At 46.1% G+C, this 19,321-nt stretch overlaps 1 long non-coding RNA gene across 1 annotated transcript in view; it reads left to right on the forward strand.

Moving 5' to 3' along the window:
- LOC115068223 overlaps positions 1–3,867 on the forward strand; it is a 9,544-nt gene extending 5,677 nt beyond the window's left edge. The window contains exon 2 of the long non-coding RNA XR_003847596.1: positions 3,635–3,867. This is a non-coding gene — a long non-coding RNA (uncharacterized LOC115068223). The remainder of the gene's footprint in view (positions 1–3,634) is intronic.
- The last annotated feature ends 15,454 nt before the right edge of the window (positions 3,868–19,321 follow it).

Genomic DNA, 19,321 nt, shown 5'->3' on the forward strand with positions numbered 1-19,321 from the left:
AAACTTTCTAAAAAATCCAGTGGTGGTACCCATCTCTAATCCCAGCACTGGGGAGGCAGAGGCAGGCAGATCTCTGTGAATTCCAAGCTGGTCTACATCAAGAGTTCCAGGTCAGCCAGAGCTACATAGTGTGACCCTATTTCAAGAAATAAATAAATTCAGGGCCGGGCGTGGGGGTGCATGCCTTTAATCCTGGCACTCAGGAGGCAGAGGCAGGAGGATCTCTGTTATGGAAGCCAGCCTGGTCTCTATAACAAGTCCAGACGAGCTGTGGCTACAGGGAGACTCTGTCTCAAAGAAAAAGACCAAGAAGAAAGAAGTTAAACATAATAAATAAATAAATAAATAAATAAGAACCCTGTTCACAAAAAAAAACATCATCTAGCAGACAAGATGAGCCAGACTAGAAATTGACATGAGATGCAACTAATTTAAGATCAAAATATATAAGCAGCTCCTGAAGAATCAAGAAAAAAGGACTAAATCAACCAAAGCATTGACCAGACAAGGAAACAAGTATGGATTCATTTCTTCTGCTGTGACAAACTACCAGGCAAATGCAATCTACCCAAGGAGGAGTTTATTTTGGCCACAGGTGGAGGGTCCAACCCATCCCCCATCAGGAGCTGGAGGCAGCTTGGTCAAGCTGTGTCTGCATTCAGGACGCAGAGAGATGAACACTGCTACTCAGCTTGCTTCCTCGTCTTTACTCAGCCTGGGACCACAGCCCCATAGAAGGGTGCTGTCAAAATGAAGGGTGGGTCTTCCCTCCTCACCTAACCCAATCTAGAAACTCCCTCACAGACATGCCCTGAGGTTTGTTTCCATGATGATTTTAATGTCAAGTGGAAGGTCAAGACCAGCCAATCAGTGAATGTTCAAAGATGGTTGTTCTGGTGTGCTTCTCTATGAATCAAAATCAATTTGGGAAGGAAAGGGTTTATTTGGCTTATACACCACAGTCCATCATTGAGGCAGGAACGGAAGCAGAGACCACAGGAATGCTGCTTACTGACGTGCTCCCCCTGGCTTGTGCAGCTACTTATACATACCAGGCTCACCAGCCCAGGGATTGCACCACCCACAGTGCATTGGGCCCACCTATGTTAACCGGCAATTAAGAAAATACCACACATGCCGATCTGATGGAGGAAATTCCTCAGTTGAGGTTTCTTCTTCCCAGGTGACTCTAATTTGTGTTAAGTTGTCAAACCAGCACAACCACCAAACCTCAAACCTCATTAGAATCAGGAAAATGCAAGTGTGGGCCTCCATTGTACACCATCTTAGAAGTCCCCAGATGGGCAGCATGTTAGTCTGAGAACACCAAGCATTAGAGGCACGGAGCAATCTGAGCTCCTGTGCACTTCTGGAGGGCAGGGAGTTAAATCTATAGAACCATTTTGAAAGGCAACCTGGCATTGTCTACTCAAGTTCAGTCACATGTACCCTACTGTCAACATTTCTGTTCCTGTGTGCCTCACCCAGAAACGGTTACATCTCAGATCATGGTCCCCACATGCTTTCTTGTTAGGGATTGAACCCAGGGCCTCAAGCACACTAGGCAAGTGCTCCACCATCCATAGAGCTATAGCCCCAGCCCAAGAGATGTAATGGATGTGAATGGCAGCAATCCTCCGCCCACCCAGGGGAGAACGAATAAGTAATCTGTGACTTATTAATACCATACACCACTGTGGCAGCGAACTGAAGGAACAGCAGCTACATTCAGTAGTACAGGTGATGCTCCCAAACACAACATGGAGCAAAGACAGGCTCACTGCAGAAGCTGCATTGTGCACAACTGTATTGCTGTGAAATTCAAAAGCATGTGATATTAGGCCATCAGCTTGGCAGCCTGTGCTTTTCCCCACTGAGCCATCTTGCTCAAAAAAGGAAACATTTTTAAGTGGCAAAAGAATAATAAATGAAATTCAAGGTAGTGATTGCCACTGGACGGAAGGAGCTATAGGAGTCTGAGGAGAGACAGGCAGCTTGGGAAATATGTTTGTCAGTTCTCCTAAGTTACATGGTGGGTACACAGGTTGGTTAATGCTAGTCATCATGTCTCATGTATGTGTCTTACACAGATGACATGTTCTTAATTTTAGAAAGGAATTTCATACTGTACACACACACACACACACACACACATACACACAACCATGATAACTTCAGTCTCAAAAGGGACAGACTGGGGAAGGAGATACCTACTAAGATCTGTTACCTCTCTGGGGTCTTATGGGCAATGACTCTAGAGTGCTTAAAATAATGCCCACCCCATGACTGCACTTGCTGTTATTGGGGTGATGAGGGTTTGGTGGTGGGGAGGGTGTGACGGTAGTGGGTGTGTGGAAAAGAAAATACTAGAAAGACCTTTGCTGATTTAAAAAAATATTTTATTATTTTTATTTTATGTGTATGAATGTATTGCCTCCATGTGTGTAAGTGCACCCGTGTCATGCAATGCTGAGGAGGTCGGGGCGGGGGGGGGTCAGATTCTCTGGAATTGGAGTTACAGTTAGCCTCCATGTGGGTACTGGGAATCAAACCTGGGTCTTCTGCAAGAGCAGCCAGTGCTCTTAACTGCTGAGCCATCTCTCCAGCCTCTGTTTTAAGTGATTGAATGTGGGGATGACAGACATTATTTGTTAGCTCACTTAGTGTTGGCAGATAAACCTAGCAGGGGAAGGGGCTGTGACTCAGTTGGTAAAATGTACGCATATATGAAGCTTGGGGTTGGATCCCCAGCATCACATAAACTCAGTGCAATGGTACATGCCTGTAATTCTAGCACTTGGGAGGTAGAGTCAGGAGAGTCAGAAATTCAAGGTCATCATCAGTTAAAAAGTTTGAGACCAGACTGGGCTACATGAGACCGTTTCTGTTTCAAAAGGAAAGGAAGAGGGGCGAGGAGGGGGAGGGAAGGGAAAGGAAGCAAGATGGAAAGACCGCATACGAGGTGGACTGCCTCCTGAGCTCCTGAATAGGGCTACTGTAGCACCAGATGATTCTAGACAGCGTGCTGGGCACTCACTGTGTTTTGCTCATCGTAGAGACCTTCTGTCATCTGACTTTATCTTTGTCCCTCAAAAATGCCCAGCATCTTGGTTTGAGAGACAGACAAGCCACCCAGAAGCTGTACTGAAAGCGCTGCAACTGGGTCTCTAGGGTCCTCCAGAGAACTTCATCTCCTGACCTCTTCACCAAGAGAAAAATCTGGAGAATCACCTCTGGGGTCCTCACATCTACAACCAAAGTCAAAGCTCTCCCAGATGCTGGCCCCATGGTTTTTGTCTTGTCCCTGGAACCTCAAACCCAGTTCTGGAAGGGACTTCAAAAAGTCGCTTGGAGGGCTAGGGATGTGGGGCCACATGGGCAGCTCTGCCTTGGAATACTCTCCACTATGAGAACTGGACATACAGTCTCCCACATGCTAGGGAAGTGATCTACAGGTGAGCCGCATCCCCAGCCCTCTTTTTAACTTTTATTTTGAGGCAGCCTCATAAAGTTGCCCAGTCTAGTCTGGAGCTCACAATGCAGCCCAGGTGGCTTTGAACTCCTGCCCAAGTCTTTGGAGGGCTGGGATGACATACCCCGCTGAGGACAGGCTTTCCTCTCTTCTTCCCCTCAGGTCCTCCCATGAGGGAGATGCCAACAGTGCTCTTGGGAAAAACAGTTCCTCCCAGTGGATGGAAGGTCTTCTGGAAAAGCCTGAGGCAAAGCGGGTAATGCGGGAACATCCTGCCCTGTTTGGTCTGCACGGACCTTCCAATTTGCGCAAGGCAGCTAGGCAATGAACATCAAAAGCTTTCAATTGTTTTAGCCCTGTACAGATTCCTAATAAAATGTTCTTATAAGCAAGGAGGCAATTGTGTAAAGATACACTTACAAGGTTGTATAATAAGGAAAAATTTGAAACACCCTATGGGTCAACCTCAGGGGATTTCAATGCATAATGCTGAGTCCAAGCAGTATAACACAACACAACCATTAAGAGAATACTTAATGACTGGGGGCTGGAGAGATGACTCTGCTCTTGCCGAGGACCTGGGTTCGGTTCCCAGCATCCACATGGTGGCTAACAACTTTCTGTAACTCCAATTCCAAGCAATCTAATGCCTTTTTCTGGTCTTGGAGGGCACCAAGCACTCATGTGGTACACTTATATGCAGTCAAAACACTCATACATATAAAATTAAAATAAATAAAATGCGTTTAAAAAGAGGATACTAACGCTGGGTGTGGTGGTGTATGCCTTTGACTCCAGCACTTAGGAGGCAGAGGCAGGTGGATCTCTATGAGTTCAAGGCCAGCCTGGTCTACATAGTGAGTCCCAGAACAGCTGGGGCTACAGGAAGACCCTGTCTCAAAAAAAAAAAAAAAAAAAAAAAAAAAAATGGATACTTGCCAGGCATAGTGGTGCATGCCTTTAGTCCCAACACTCAGGAGGTAGAAACAGGCAGATCTCTATGACTTTAAGGCCAGCCTGGTCTATGTAGGAGTTCCAGGCTAACCAGGGCTACATAGTGAGACCCTGTCTCCAAAAACAAAGACAAAACAAAACAAAAAAGAGAACACTTAATGATGTGCAAAGATATCCACAAGAAAGTGTAATAAAAATAGTATATTTAGGGGCTAGAGAGATGGCTTGGCAGTTAAGAGCACTGACTGCTCTTGCAGAGGACCTGGGTTCAATTCCCAGCACCCACATGGCAGCTACAAACTGTCCTTAACTCCAGTTCCAGGGGAATCTGAAGCCCTCTTCTGACCTCCGTGGCATTGCATGACACAGGTACACTCACATGCATGCAGGCAATACACTCATACACATAAAATAAAACAATTCCCAGCACCCACATGGCGACTATGAACCATTCTTAACTCCAGTTCCAGGGGATCTGATGCCCTCTTCTGACCTCCCCAGACATTGCATGGCATAGGTGCACCTATCTACATGCAGGCAATACAGAGATACACATAAAATAAAAATAATTAAAAAAAAGAAAAACCTTTTTTTTAAAAAAAAGAAAGGAATTAAGCATTTGAAGATTATAGATTAAAAATAATATTTATGCCAGGCATGGTGGCACATGCCTGTAGTCCCAGCACTCGGGAGGCAGAGGCAGGCGGGTCTCTGTGAGTTCAAGGCCAGCCTGGTCTACATAGTGAGTTCCAGGACAGCTAGGGCTTAAAGGAAAACCCTGCTTAAAAAAAACCAAAAAAAAAAAAAAAAAAACGAAAGAAAGAAAATAGTATATTTACTACAGCCAAATTTTTACAGCTGGAACATAAAAATTTAGAAATATACACAGTAAAATATTCATGGTGGTTAAATTTGGGGCATAGTATTGTGGATGTGTTTTGTTTCGTTCGAGAAAGGGTTTTGTGTAGCTCAGGCTAGCCTCAAACTCACTCTCATTCTGTAGCCAAGAATGACCTTGAATTCCTGGTTCTCCTGCCTCTACTGAGGCAGGTACTGGGATTACAGGTATGTACTACATGGGCATTTTTTCCCCCACCCTAATTTTACATAGCTGTCTTTTCAAAGGAGCCACAATTACAACGAATTTATATACTAACGCACATAGCATACACTAATTATATACAATTATTATTATATATTAGTTTCAGTTTTAACTTTATGTGTATGTGGTGCTAGAGATAGAGCCCAGGGCCTCACACACGCCAGGCAAACGCTCTACCTCTGAGCCACATACCCAGCTCTTTAACTTTTTAATTACAAAAGTAATGCAGAAAGAGAGTCTTGTGATGAAACATTCAAACAGAACTCATAAGGCTGCCACACGCCCATGCCTATCCCTTCCCACAGGTGACCACTGTTAGGAGTTTATATGCTTTTCTCTGGAGTTCTTTTACTGTTCTTTGTCCATAGCATGTATGTGTGCATTTACCAGTGTGCAGCCTTCAGAGCTGGAGAGACGGCTCAGCAGTTAAGAGCACTGGCTGCTCTTGCAGAAGACCCGGGTTCAGTTCCCAGAATCCACATGGCAGTTAACAACCGCCCATAACTCCATTTCCAGGGGATCCAACGCCCTCACGTGACCTCCTTGGGCATTGTACCATGTGGTGCACTTACATACATACAGGTAAAACACTCATATACATAAAATAAAAAGAAAATCTGCAAGAAGTAAAAGAAGCGTGTGGCTGTCTTTGGATGCCCCTATTTTTCTCATCATTTGTATTGCACTGTAAGCACTGCACTGATGAGTCCCCCACTTTTTCTTTTACCCACAGACCCTAGGAGATCTTTGCACATTGACACGATGAGCTCCTTTCAGTCACCGGAACCACTGTTGACTGACCCATCCTCATCTGCTGGCTGCTTAGGATACTAGAGTTCCTGACTAATCCTTTGAGTCTGTGAAAATCTGACACTCATGTCCATACAGTCTGCACTCATTTGCATAGTGTTTATACTCATTTGTATATGGTCTACACTCATTTCTCTAGGGAGATTCTAAGAAGTCAAGTCCCTAGTCACAGACATTTTGAATTTAAATAGATAACCCCAATTACTCTGCAAAAGTAAGACTTGCCTATTGATTTCCCCACCAACAGTACTTAAGATACTGGTTTCTCATCCCTTGCCAAACACATGAGATCATTAAATGTTTAAGCTCTTTGCATATCACTGCTTCAGTTATAAGGAAGAGACTATGGTTATCAAAGGCCATCCTGCTTAAGCCCTTCCACCACTTGACGCTTGACTGGGTCCTTAATATGCCCTGAGGGGTCCAGGAGCCTTCCTTGTCCACCATGAATAACTGTTAGACTCAGTGCCTTGATGCTGATCCAGCAGAAGACCAGCGAGGAGCCCTGTTGGGACTACCACAGAGGCTGACCTACCCCAAACATCACTCAAGCACTGACGGCTCATCTCCAGAAGGAATGTCAACTCATCATCCAGACCCCACCGGTCTCAGCCGTTGTCTGTGAAGGGGGACCCCTTTCACTCCTGTCCCTTCAGCCCTTCAAACTGTTCTCCCTCTGGAGCAGAAAATCTTTCCTGAATCATAACTGCTGTCCTGCTTAAGGTCCTCCTGAACCCTGATGGGCTGGGAATTTCACCTAGACTCTTTCTGTGGCCACAGTCCTGTGCTGCCTGAGCTCACCTGCTCTCTGATTCCATTCAGCCTGCTTCCTGGTATTCCCTGGAACTCAGCACAGGTTCCTGGATCCCTTTCTATTGCAAGCGTACCCTGTTTTCCATCTTACCCATGGAGACCCTTCCATTAAATGTCTTCCCATGCTGGCCCTATGCATCCTGTAGGCCTTGGCTTAAACACAGCCCGAGATGAGACTTGCTCTCTTATTCTGATTTTCCATCCTTTGCCTACATAGAACTTACCAGAAGCAACACTGTGTCATTGCAAGTCCATCTTCCCACCATCCTTGAAGCCCATGAGGACAGGACTTGTCCTAACTGTCCTCTGTATCACCAGCACCAAAGTCCTGTGCCTGGTACATCGTAGATATCCAGTAAGTATGTATGCATAAATGTATAGGTGGGTTTGTAGATGGGTAGATGAATGGATGGATGATAAATGGATGGATTGATGGGTGAGTGGGTGAATGGGTTGGTAGGTGGGAGGATAGATGGGTGAATGGATGTTTAAGTGGACGGATGGATGGATGGATGGATGGATGGATGGATGGATGGATGACTGGGTGGATGGATGATTGAGTGGATGGATAAGAAGTAGAAGCCTAGGAACCTGGGAGAAAAGACATAGATTAGAAAGGTGTGGAGGGAGTAAGAAATTCCTTTAACATGGCAAAATGCTCAGGGCAGTGGTGGCCCAGGTATAGTTGAACAGATCACCAGCTGTGTCTCCTTCAGAATGTCAGCTCTTTTCCCTATGACCCCTGTTGGATAAACTTGTCCTCTGAGTGAGTAGCAAGCTAGACTGGCAAGCAAATGGATAGATAGATGCCTTCTTCTCTAGCTTCTCACCTGTTTGCTTCAAACTAATTGGACTGGACTCTCCATAGGAAGGGAGAGATCTTGGACCTGCAGCAGCAGATCTGAAAGCTATTGTCAAAATGTAGAAAAAAGCCAGGCATGGTGGTGCACGCCTTTAATCCCAGCAGTCGGGAGTCGGAGGCAGGTGGATCTCTGTGAGTTCAAGGCCAGCCTCGTTCACATAGTGAGTTCCAGGTCAGCTGGGGCTACAGAGAGATCTTGTCTCAAAAAGACAAAAAAAAAAACAAAACAAAAACCACACATTTACCTGGGTGTGGTGGCACATACCTTTAATCCCAGCACTCAGGAGGCAGAGGCAGGTAGATCTCTGTGAGTTCAAGGCCAACCTGGTTCACATAGTGAGTTCCAGGTCAGCTGGAGCTAGAGAGAGACACTGTCTCAAAAAAGACCAAAAAAAGTGTAGGAAAAAAAAACAGCCCCAGGGTGTCCATGCCTTTGTAAATAACCCCTCACCACCATCATATGCTCTGTTAGTAAGCCCGATAAATATTTTTATTCCCTACACTGTAGTTTGGAGGGATAGTTTCTCTGTTTGTCATAAGGATGGCAGGAGGAGGGGGCGGAAGCTGGCTGGAGCGAGAGCACACCCCCCCAGCAGTAACTTCGACTCACAACCCCACGTCGCAGGAAAGCCCATGCTGCTTCCATGGGTGATACCCTGGGAAGGAGTGGAAGGAAAGCAGGGGAGGGATAGCAGCTGTGGGAGGTTAAGGCAACTCAAGAAACAAACACTGGCTCCCAAGAGCCCTGGCTGGAGACGCCAGGAGTCCTCAGGGTGAGGATTTGCCAAAGGCTGAGCTATATGCCACTGATCAAACCCATCCACTACCTGAAACTTCAGAGGAAAAGAAGAATGTCAAGAGAAAATAGAACACGAAGATGAGACAGTTTCTCTTAGGGGGGCAGAGGGTGCAAGTGCTGAGCCCAAGCTTAGACTCAGACCATGTGGGTTCAAACCCCAGCTCCTCCTCCATAATATCATTCCTTCATATGCAAAGCAGGCCTGGCAGTTGGCTCCCACACCCAGATGCTGAGAGATAACCTGAGTCTGGAAAGTACTTGGTATAAGTTGCAACATTTGGCCTTGCTTATGGTGAGGGATGGGAAGACACAGCCAGGGCAAACATCAGGGCCCTTGTGTCTGTTCACAGAACCTGGCGTGCCTGTGTATGTGGAGGCTGGAGGTCAACTTCAGCTGCTGTTCCTCAGGAACTGTTCACATCGATTTTTCTTTTTTAATTTGATTTATTATTTTTATTTTATGTGTATGCGTGTATTGCCTGCCTGTAGGGAAGTGCACCCATGTCGTGCAATGCCCACAGAGGTCAGAAGAGGCTGTCGGATCCCCTGAAACTGGAGTTATGGACAGTTGTTAGCTGCCGTGTGGGTGCTGGGATTCGAACCCGGGTCTTCTGCAAGACAACCAGTGTTCTTAACCGCTGAGCCATCTCTCCAGCCCCCTACATTGATTTTTTGAAACAGGGTCTCTCACTGCCCTGGAACTTGCAAATGAGGCTAGGTTGGCTGGCCGGCAAGCCCTAAGGATGTATCTACGCACACCACTCCATCTTGCTTTTTTTTTTTTTTCCGGTCTTTTTTCTCCCTGTAGCCCCAGCTGTCCTGGAACTCACTATGTACACCAGGCTGGCCTAGATCTCACAGAGATCCACCTGCCTCTGCCTCCTGAGTGCTGGGATTAAAAGGGTGTGCCACCACGCCCAGCTCTCCAAGCTTAATTTTTGAACAAAGAATCCTGGGCTCTCATTTTGCACTGGGGATGCAAATTAAATTATGTGGATGGTCACTTGTATGTCTGTGTGAGAAAGAGGCAGAGACAGAGACAGAATCAGAGACAGAGACAGAGACAGAGAGGTGAATGCTGCTGTTACGAAGTCCTGTTAACTAATGGTATCGACACCCAGCCAGTCCCCACCCTATGGTTCTAAGCCAACTCCACACCAACAAGCCAAGACTTTGTCCCACAATAGCCCCTCTCAGTTCCAAATATCAACAACACAAACAACCCCTCCTAGCCCTTGGGCTGTTACCCAACACCCCCACAATCACAGGCCACATCCTCACTCCCAGCAGCGCCAAGCGTGGGCTCCCCACAAATTTTCCCAAGGTCCCGTCCAGCTCTTGAGATTCTACTGGCCCAGGAGGCTGATTTCTGGTGGTTCCCAGGTGCCAGGTATACGAACAGCCCACTCCCACAGCACCGTCTGCCAGCTCTGTGCTGGGCCCTGCGCCACCCTTTGTGCAGTCTGGGCAATATGTTTATTTACTAGAGGTGAGCTTGTTGAGGTCAGGAGCCAGGCCACCTTCCCCAACATGTGCCCAAGGCCAGATGTCATGCTGAAAACTCAGTAGGTGTTCAGTAAATGCTCACCAAAGCTTCTTATGCACTCTTTTCATAAATATTTATACCCAGCCGGGTATGGCGGCACATGCCTTTAATCCCAGCACTCAGGAGGCAGAGGCAGGTGGATCTCTGTGTGTTCAAGGCCAGCCTGGTCCACATAGTGAGTTCCAAGGCAGCTGAGGAGACCCTGTCTCAAAAAGACCAAAAAATAAATAAATAAAATAAAAATAAATAAATAAATAATAAATAAATGCTCATACTCAATGACAGAGACTGGACATACACAAGATTAAGATAAAATAAAGGAATGCTAAATTTGTAGTAGTCTGAGGAAGAAGTTGAGCTTTGGCAAGATTGGGACTCAGACCACATTAGGTTGGGCCTTCTGCAGGCTGGGACTCAGGTTTCTGGGGAGACGGGTGGGCAAGGAAAATGGCAGACACACTCGGGAACTCTGCTTCCCAAACTGCTGCTTCTTGGACTGGTCCTGCCCCCTAGTGAAAGTGGGGCAGGCTGTGAAGCGGAACGGCCCTGGTCAATCTGCAGACCTAGCTGTTCGGCTCCACTTGAACATCCCAGTGGCTCTTGCCCCCTCTGGACCACTCAGTCCATGAGGCTGGATGTCTCAGTAGTCCCAATCTGGTGCTAGAGGTCTGATGAATTCGAAAAAATCAGCTAGTCTTCAGCCTACAGCAGCAAGACGAACTCACCAGTGAGAGAGAAGGCAAGCAGCAAGAAGCCAGGTGTTCTCCTCTGCTGTGGCATCAGAAGGTAACACCCACATCAGAAGGTAACACCCAGCTTCAGATGATCCAATTAAGGAGATCTCTCTCATTTCAGTTAATCCCAGATCCAGTCAAGTTGACACCCAGGATTAGCCATCACACCACCCGTAGCTGCACCCTGATGATTTTACTCATATGTATTGTAATTAAAAATTTTTTTCATTTATTTTTATTTTATGTATATGAGTGTGCATGCATGTAAATGTACCCATGTCGTGCGATGCCCATGGAGGTCAGAAGAGGGTATTAGATCCCCTGGAACTGGAGTTACAGACAGTTGTTAAGTGTCATGTGGATGCTGGGAATCGAACCTGGGTCCTCTGGAAGAGCAGTCAGTGCTCTTACCACTGAGCCATCTCTCCAGCCCAAGGTCAAGTATTTCTAAGGAAAATTTGGCACTAGGAATGAAATGTGCTATAAATATAAAATACAAATTTTGGGGCTGGAGGGATGGTTTAGTGGTTAAGAGCATGTGTTGCTTTTGCAGAGGACCCAAGTTCAGTTCCCGGCACCTACATTAGGCGGTTGACAAATGCCTGTAATTCCAGCTACAGGGGATCTGAGGCCTCTGACCTCCACAGGCACCTGCACTCATGTGCACATACCTACACACAAACACACATACACATAATTTTTAAATACATATATAAATTGCCAGGCATGGTACTACACACCTTTAAACCCAGCACTTAGGAGGCAGAAGCAGGCAGATCTGTGTAAGAGTGAAGCCAGCCTGGCCTACCTAGGGAGTTCTAGGCCAGTTGGGGATACAGGGAGACCCTCTCTCTCTCTCTCTCTCTCTCTCTCTCTCTCTCTCTCTCTCTCTGACACACTGACACACACACACAATAACTCTTAATAAATACAGATTTCAAAGACTAAGTATGAAAAAGAATGCAATGCAATACTTTCATTAAAATTTTTATATTAAGCCAGGCATGATGGTGCCTACCTTTAATCCCACTACTCAGGAGGCAGGGGTAGGCAGATCTCTGTGAGACTGATGCCATCCTGGTCTACACAGTGAGTTCCAGGCCAGCCAGAGCTACATAGTGAGACCCTGTCCCAGAAAAAAAAATTATATTGATTACACATTGAGCTAAGATTTTGAACTTAATGAAATATAGCATTAATAACACCTGTTTATCGTGAGCTAGAAAATTTAATACATAAAGCTCACATTCTATTTCTATTTGACAACACTGGATTAGGGAGCATCTTAAGGTACTTCTTTTAAAAATATTCTGGGCAAGGGGCTGGAGAGATGGCTCAGCAGTTAAAGAGTACTAGCTGCTCCTGAGAGGACCTGGGTTTGGTTCTCAGCACCCACATGGAGGCTCAAAACTGCCTGTAACTCCAGTTTCAGGGAATCCAACACCTTCCTCTGGCCTACATGGGCAAAAGGCACACAGGTGGTACACATACATCCATGTAAGCAATGCTCTCATACACATAAAATTAAAATTAGATAAATAAAACCTTTGAAGAAAATTTGAGCTGGTAAGATGGCTCAGGGCTTAGAAAAGGTCCCTGACAGCCTGTAATTAAAGAGTTTTTTTAAAGATTCTGATACTCTACAAATCTAGGGGTGATTTTTGAATTCTGTGGAATCAGCCTATCTGGCAGCACAGACCTCCTCATCCCACTCTAATGTTGGCACCTTGATCTTCTACGGAAGACTGCCTAGTGCAGAATCTTCACCCTGGTGCTAAGGATGAGTATGTAATGGAGGACTTTAGAGAGTGAGCTAGAACTCTAAACCTGTGGCCGTCATCTTGTCCCAAAGGGACAGCACTCTGCCTGACAATGAAGCCAGCACAGAGAGGAAACCCAGAGGAAGAGAGTCTAAGTTTAGCACCCAGAAGCAACTATTCCTAGATGTTCAGTTATGTGCTTAAAAAAATCCAAATACATTCATTTCCCTGAAGACAGTTTGAATGGGAGTTTTGTCTCCAAAATGTTTTGTTTGTTTTTTGACATAGCATCTCATGTAGCCCAGATTGGCCTCAAACTCACTATATGGCCAACGATGAACCTCCTGTTTCCACTTCCGAAGTCCAGGGATTATAGGCATGAGACACCACATTCAACTCTAAATTATAATTCTAGAATCTCGAATAACACAGGGACCAGGCTGGTGACTCCAGCAACCAATGGGACCCAGCAGCACCCAGGATGCTCTTACCCCTTCTCAGTCCCCATTGCTCTGCCTCTCATCTCCATCTCTCAAGGCTCAACTCCCCTTGTCCAGGCCACCATAGATCACCTCTCTGTTCCTGTCCCGTCCCTTCTTGACAACATTCAACACAGCTGACCATCCTGCTTTCTTGAACCTTTTGCCTTTCTTGGCTGTCATGACACCTATTCCTTCCACCCAGATCTTGGCCCAGTTAACTTCATTTTTTCATGTGTCTCTCCAACAAATACTAAGAGCCTACTATGTGCTAAGCCTTAAGCTACACAAGAGGGTAGTCAGCTAAATTGCTGCCCTGTGGAGCTAGACTTAAGGCAAATCTTTCTTTTACATTCTGTGTGTGTGTATGTGTGTGTGTGTGTGTGTGTGTGTATGTTACATGCCAAGATGTGTACAGAGGTCAGGAACAACTCTGAGGAATTGGTGCTCTCTTTCCATCATGTGGGTTCCAGTGACTGAGCTCAGGTGGAGTGGTCAGGCTTAGTGGTCAGCACCTTTACCTGATGAGCTATCTTGCTGGCCTGAAGCAGAGCCTTAACCACTGCTCCACCTCAGAGTTGCCTTCTGCTCCAGTTCAACCAGAAACCCCTGGTCTGACTGTTTTGTGGCTTGAAATTCCAACCACATGTTGGGGATCCAAATGGCTAACCAAGCCTTGGATGAACCCCTGAACTCCAGACTCAGTTCCAACTACCTCCTCAGCATGACCCCTTGGATAGTTTCTGCTTATCTGTCTTACAGGGTTGAAGGCAGCTGGCTCAATTCCCTCACTCCCGCCAGAACCTGTTTCTCCACCTGTCTCCATCTCAGTCAGTGGCATCGCCATCATCCACCCAGTTAGTCAGGCCAAACCCCAGAGTCATCTCGATGCCTATCTGCTCACCTGCTTCCAATCCATCAGCAAGTTCTGTGGGCCCCATCTCCACACTGTGCCCACAACCATCCATTTTCCTCTTTCCCCTCCTGCCACCCTGGTCCAGGCCACCCTCATGATCGTTGGACCACCAAGATGTCCTCCTAACTGGTTTTACCACTCCCATTTATTCTCCATCCTTATCCAGAGGGATCTTTAACAATGTAATGGGATCCTGTCCCTCCTCTCCTAGAGCCCTCTGATAAACAGTGTGGGAGAAGACATTTGCAAGATTATTAAGACAATGGATTGGTAACTCAACTATATAAACAACTCCCACAGTTCAATTAGGAAAAGGCAGCCTTGTAGAAAAAAGGGCAAGGGTTATGAACAGACAGTTCATGAGAGAAGAACCTCCCAGAGCCAATAAACATAAAATTACACGTTCAGCTTCCCCAGTAATCAGGGAAACGCAAATTAAAACGAGTTGCCATTTTACACCCAAAACATCATCAAATTTTTAAAGGCTGACAAGACCAACTGTTGGCAAGAGTGTAGACACGGGAACTTTTGGATGTGGACAGTGAGAATAAAGTCAGTATGGTAACTCTTTTTTAAAAATATATTTTATTAATTTTATGTGTATGAGTGTATTGCTTGCATGTATGTGAGTGCACCCGAGGTCAGAAGAGGGCTTTGGATTCCGCTGGAACTGGAGTTGGTGCTGGGAATCGAACCTGGATCCTCTGCAAGAGCAGTCAGTGCTCTTAACTGCTGAGCCATCTCTCCAGCCCCAGTATGGTAGTAACAACTTCTCACTATGTGGAAAATGTGCCTACCCTCCCACCTCATTCCCTTTCTGGAGTGAGCTGTAGTGGAGCATAGGATGTGGTGGTCTGGTTCACTGAATACTGTATCCAAAACCTGCTGGCACCTCAGCTGGCTGATGAGCATCAGTTGTCTTCTCACAGGATGGAGCAGGTAGTGGGTACTGTGGCTCCCCACCATCCCAGGCAAGGACCAAACATCATATGGATAGCCTGGAAGAAAATAAATTCAAAACTCAAAATATAGTTTCTGGGGATGCCTATCATAGTTTTGCCCCACAGCAAAATTGAAAAATTGTGTGTTGGGAGCTGGTAAGATAGCTCAGTGAATAAAGGAGCTTGCCGTGCAAGTCTGGCGACCTGAGTTCGATCCCTGGAATCCATGAAAGGTGAAAGAAGAGACTGGACTCCACAAAGTTGTTCTCTGACCTCCACATGCATGCACATGCACACACAATAATATTAGTTAGTAAAATTTTCAAAGTTGAGGCTGGAGAGATAGCTCAGCAGTTTAGAGCATTGACTGCTCTTGCAGAAGACCTAGGTTCAGTTCCCATCACCCATATGTTGGCTAACAACTGTTCGTAACTCCAATTCTAGGGAATCCAACACCCTCTTCTGACCTCCATGAGCATTGTATGACACAGGTGCACTTATATATATGCAGGCAATACATATAAAAAAATAAAAATTTTTCAGGATGCAGAGGCAGGCAGATCTCTGTGAGTTCAAAGCCAGCCTGGTCTACACAGTGAGTTTCAGGTCAGCTGGGGTTACTGAGAGACCCTGTCTCAAAAACACCAAGATAAATAATAAATAAATAAATTAATCAATTAATTAAAAACATTATAAATTTTTCAAAATAATTTTTGAAAAACTGTAAGTTGAACCATCATAAGTCAGGTGCCATCTGTATAGTAGCTAAAACTAAATTAATTAGGCAAGAGATAGAGCTTGGTGGTAGAGCATGTGCCTAGCAGGAGCAGGGCCCTGAGCTCTGTCCCCAGCACTGCTGAAAATAGACATGTTGATTCGTTAACTGACTTGACCCTACGTGTATTAAATATTATTAGTGAAAAGGAATGAGCCATAGAAAGACAGTGTTCACTTCTGTTTATGCACAGTTAAAATTCTAACTTAAGAAGTTGTGCTAGAGGCTGGAGAGATGGTTCAGTGGTTAAAAGCACTGATGGTTCTTGAAGAGGACCCAGGTTTGGTTCACAGCACCCACATGGCAGCTAACAGCCGTTGGTAACTCCAGTTCTAGGGGATCTGATTCCTCTGGCCTCCATGGGCATTGCGCACATGAGCGCGCATGGACACACACACACACACACACATAAATAAAAATAAAACAAATCTTAAAAAAAAAAGTTGGGAGGTTGGGTTGGGGATTTGACTCAGTTGGTAGAGTGCTTGCCTAGCATGTACAAAGTCCTGGGTTCCACCCCTAGAACTGCATAAACTGGGCATAGCGACACACATTGGGAGGTAGAAGGTCAACCTCAACTATGTCATGAGTTCAGGACTAGCCTGTGCTACATGAGACGTTTTTTTCAAAAAGAAAGGAGAGAGAGAAATAAAGAGAGAGAAAATACTTGGAAGGCAAAATGGCCTTTGATAGCCCACAGTGAAACAGCTTCCTCAGCATGGCCTTCCCTGTTACTACCAGACGCTCTCTTGACTTGTCTCCTATTAGACGTAGGTTCCAGGAGAGTAGTAATGTTTCCATTCTTATCAGTGACATATCCCCAAAAGGTGGCATGCAGTAGGTGCTCAGTGGATGTTTGTTGAGTGAATAGCTGTGACTTCCTACAGGAAGTCTTTCCTGAATTCCTAGAGTAAGAAACACTCCCAAGTCTGCACTCCCACGGCTCTGATATTTCAGCAGTGTTCTCTCCATGATTCAGGAACACTGGAATGGATGACTGGGGAATCCTTAAACATTTCAAAACTAGCGAAATGCCCGGTGCATGGACTTGTTACATTCTCTGAAGCAAAGGTTTTTAGTTTTCACTAAAGGGGCTTGTGACACAAACACACAGGATTTTTGTGACACTGCTGTCTTTTAGTTGGGATATAACCAACCATGCTTTCCATCTGAGAGTGGATGGAAGCCACCAAGTTCCCTACTGGTCCCCAAAAGCTAAGGCAGGGCCTGTAATAGATGAGTCAGTGAAAACTTGAATGAATGGATGAATGAATATTTCAAGAGCCTGAGTACCAGGTTCGCATTCACTCGGCCTTTTTAAGAGGGGCCACATTGGAAGCATGAAGACACAGGCAACAAAAGCCTAACTTCAAAGCAAAGAGGCCTAAGCATTCACTCCGGGGCCCAGTGGAGCCTTAGACATGGCTGCTCCCACACACCTGGAGCCTAACTCTCTACTGCAGAGTTTCCATTCCCGGCCCAGTGACCACCCCACATGACAGAAGACAGGCCTCTCCCTCCTCCTTCTCTGCCTCTCCAGGGAAGGCAAGCTGCAGGTGGGGCCCCCTCCTGCCTCTGGACAGCCTTGGAGCAAGGGTGTTACAGCCAAGATCAAAGTGATCACCAGGCCCAGCAGTCCCATGGAAACACTATAACAAGATGTCAACACAGACCAAGCCCTCCCGGGAAACCCGGATATGGAGGGAGCCTCCTTCAGTGTCTTAGGAATCCAGAAATTCTAGTGGGTCAACTAGGCCAGGGCTGTGGGACACCAAGCTCATTCCTCATAAAGAAATCCCAAATTCCCTAGTAAGGTCTGGTATGTCATAAGGCCAGAGTCTTTGTCCAAGGTCACCAAAGCTCACCTGTCCTGTGTGTGTTGGGGATGGTGTCAGGGACCTTCCAGCCAGAGATCTGTGGTCCCCAACTAATTTTCTCACTTTCCAATGGATATATTTATTCTACCATGTATATGTTAACACACAAAAGTGCGATTTTGGAAGGCGGCTCTGCTTACCACTGTACCGCCCACTCTGCACCAGAATAGAACTTTTGAAGGAACAAGATTTTTAGACACATACATGTATAAAATAGAGGTTTGTCTTTCACCCTTCTGCCTGGGGGTAAATACACCCCAGAGTTTACACATGCCACCCAGGCAGGCTGGCCCTCGGGTAGCATGGGGACTATTTTATATTGCTGCCACGTATCAGGTCTTGTGCTAGGTGACCTGCTTGAGATGAAGTCCCACTTTGTTGCCCAGGCTAGCCTCAAACACTTGGGTCCAGGTGATCTTCCTGCCTCAGCCTCCTGAGAATCTGACACACATCGCTGATGACCTACATTTTAAACAACTTAATCTTCATAATACTTATGAATTTCATTGATAGAATAGAAATTGGCAGCAGTAAAGGCCCAAGGTCCCTTGGCCAACAAGTGTCAGAGGTAGGATTCAAAACAGGACACTAGATACTTGTGGTCTTGTGGAAATACCATGTCTGGAGTAGATATTGGGTCACTCCAGGGTGACATCTGATTCTGTTCCACCCTTAGGGCAACCCAAGCCAGGGGATCATGACTGAGTTCCCCATTTCTCAGCTAAGCAGACTCAGAGCGACTACTAATCTTCCCAAGGTCACACAGCAAGGTTACAGAGAGCCAAGTCTGACTGTCTCCAGCCAGTTTGCTCTTGATCCAAACTCGAAACTGTTCTCCCAGGTGGACTGAGGTTGGGCTGGTTAGGCCATGCCCACCTCCCTTCCATTTCCCACAACAACCCGCCCTGCCCCCCCACCCAGCCCAGGTACAGTGAAATCTCTCTCAGGTTAGAATTTCTAAGACTCCAATTGGTACCTTTAACAATGGCTAGCAAATAGTCCAAGCTTGGATGAATAAATGGATGGACGAATGGATGGGTGGATGGATGGATGAATGAACAAATTAAGGCATATGAATGGATGTGTGAATTCTCTGACCATAATTCTCCTCTCAGTTCCTGCCATGAGAGGCAAAGACAAGTGCTCATTAAACATTTCTCCCTTGGGGTCTAGGGGCACCCTCTGTGGGGTCACTTGGAGCAAACCTATCTGAATAAGCCAGGAGAAGGAGCCCCATGCTGACAGAGTCTTCCCATACCCGAGAGGCTCCATCTGTGATATGACTCTCACATGTCATAGGTTGAAGAGCATGGAGAGGGAAGTAAATTGTCCAAGGTCACACAGGAAGTGGGGGGTGTCTCACCTGTCATTTCTATACCTCATTTCTCCTGCAGTTGCCCCTGGGAACTGGTCTTGGATTGAACTCAGGGTCCCATGCATATTAGCTGAGTGCTCTACCACTGCGCCGCACCCCAGCCTTG

Source organism: Nannospalax galili, unplaced genomic scaffold (genome assembly GCF_000622305.1).
Source record: "Nannospalax galili isolate Female #2095 unplaced genomic scaffold, S.galili_v1.0 scaffold1688, whole genome shotgun sequence".
Taxonomy (NCBI): Eukaryota; Metazoa; Chordata; class Mammalia; order Rodentia; family Spalacidae; genus Nannospalax; species Nannospalax galili.